At 31.2% G+C, this 2,468-nt stretch overlaps 1 protein-coding gene across 1 annotated transcript in view; it reads left to right on the top strand.

Annotated features, from left to right (window-relative positions):
* Positions 1 to 209: 209 nt before the first annotated feature.
* Positions 210 to 2,468, top strand: part of gli3 (GLI family zinc finger 3) — a 295,055-nt gene continuing 292,796 nt past the window's right edge. Inside the window, 1 exon segment of the mRNA NM_205728.1 lies at positions 210 to 553. The gene's annotated coding sequence lies outside the window, so the exon portion shown is untranslated.

Here is a 2,468-nt window from a genome sequence, read left to right as displayed (position 1 = left end):
CAAAAACAAAAAAGAAGAGAGGAAGCAGTATGTAATAGCCTAAACATGCACGCCAATGTATTTGTAAAGTAATCGTTTCAGACAGCACGTTTTCGGGAAGAAAGCTGGGATAAGGCGAGGAGAGAGGGAGGGAAAAAAGGGGGCAGAAGGAAAAAGAGGGGAGGTAGTGTGTCTGCTTTCTGAAAGGGAGGAGTCAGAAACCGGGAGAGGGCAGCAGGAGCTACACACTTCAAATTTTTTTTTTTTCCCGAGAACCTTAAATTACAGCCTTAACCACCATAAACATTTAGGAGTTTTACGGTTCGCTGTACTTTTGTGTATAGACTTAGAGATATGTAGATTATGTGTTACTGCGCTTTTCCTGCCAAACGCACACACTTTCCAGAAGGGAAAACGGAGAAATAAATAAAAAACAAAAACAAAACAACAAAAAAGTTCGCAGACCAATTTTTGGAGTTTAAAGTAAAGAGGCTAGCATTCTCTGCATCAAGCATCTGCGTACGGGCGAGAAGGACGTCTGCGAAGAGAGGACAGAAAAGTTTCACAACAACGAGTAAGTGCAAGTAATGTGAACCTCTTTGGCTCCATGAAAGTTTTGCAAATGAAAGAAAATCGTCACGGTAAATGCGAAATGCAATACTTTCTGTTCGTTTGGAACATTTGTTAGGGCAAATAAAAGAAGCTAGAGAGTTTAATTGGCCGCGGCGAGCTGTTATTTAAAATTTCTTCTTTATAAGAGAAAGTTAAGCAGAGCCGTTTGGCAAACTTCGTGCTCTTATTGCCAAATTTGCGGCCCCTATTGGCCTGTTAAAATGTTTGGAAAATGTCATGCTTTTCACATTGATAAATTTCTGCAAGTAATAAAATGCAGATTTCAGAGCAGTTTGACCTTGCGACAGTTTAAATATTTCCAGAAGCTCTTTTGTGGAAGTAATCACAGCGGAAAGTTGTGTCAGTGTCATATTTACAAGCCTTTCCTTCAGAATTTTTTTTTTTAAATTATTTTAACATATTTATAAAATCTTAAAAAATGAAATATAGGGAAACTGACTTTTCAGTAAATAAATAATTAAACAAATGATTGAAAATAAAACATTAAATTAACGTCGTTAGTAAATTATTTGCTAATGAAATACAATATGTTTTAATTAAAAAATAAAATAAAATAAATAAGTTTATTTGCAGCAGTAATTTTATAAATAAAATCTACGTTTTACGGATAGATTTAGCTTAATTGGACAATAGGTTTATTGTACTTTTTAAACCACGCTGATAAACATAACTGTTGAGTAATTATGTTGAGTATCAAATTTAAGGTTTACTTAATAGATTAAATTTGATGATTGTGAAAGCAATTTAACCACGTGCAACCATACAGATTTGTACGTGTGTGTGTGTTTTATGGTTCTTTGTATGGATTAAAATGCTTAATAGGCTGTGTAAAAATAGGCTGTGTTTTTATGACAACATCATCAGGCACTATTTTAGTAGATGAAATCTGGATTTGGATGATATTATATGTAGGATATTATTTGCAAGTTACTGTGTCAAGGATGTGTAGGATATTATTTACTAGTTACTGTTTCAAATTCTACACTTGCTAGTTTTTTTTTTTTTGTTTATTATATATATATATATATATATATATATATATATATATATATATATATATATATATATATATATATATAATTATGTTTTATCTTATTTAACAATTTAAAACTTTTAACACAAGGTGCCGAGAATTTTGCTCGGCGATGAGACTCCAGACCACGTACAGTGCCGTCAAGCCCCTCATGACACCTGCGCGCGATTAACTGACAACAATAATCTCAAAATTAAATAAGCATCTTTAAGCGTTTCATCACAATCTAAACGTTCATGCTATTTATTTTATTTATCGTTTTTAATAATTTTGTACTGAATAACAAGAATGAACATAGCTACTTTAGTATATATGTTGTATTTTTATTATAGCACATTGCATTTGATATGTAAAGTGTAGCATTCATTGGTATACGTCTTATATGAGGCATGCTTCTTTTGTCTAAATTATTTTGTGGTTTAAGTTCTTAAGTTCTTTTCTTTACTCATTTTATTTTACTTTACTGTTCCTTCTGCATTTTATAGGAATTGAGAATCTGTATTTAAATTTGCATTATAGCTACTGTTTGACCCAGAAATTAATTAACTAAAATGTGAAAGTCAGATGTGTAAATTGTCTCATGTTATTTAATGCAATATATAATTTGTTGTGTGCTGTATAATTAATCCATTATTATCTGGTTACTTGTGAATGTGGATGACATGAACAAATAGAATAGATAATAGGATCTATATTCTCGCTTACATCTAAAAGTTACCTCCTATGATAAAAGTCATGCATTTTAACTGCTTTCAGTTAATGTTGTTATATATTGAAATCAATTTGAATTGAAAAATTAGAATTTTTAAATTTGTGTTGCTTT

The sequence above is a fragment of the Danio rerio genome, chromosome 24, assembly GCF_049306965.1.
Source record: "Danio rerio strain Tuebingen ecotype United States chromosome 24, GRCz12tu, whole genome shotgun sequence".
Classification (NCBI taxonomy): domain Eukaryota; kingdom Metazoa; phylum Chordata; class Actinopteri; order Cypriniformes; family Danionidae; genus Danio; species Danio rerio.
This window is presented reverse-complemented; position numbering and strand designations above follow the sequence as displayed.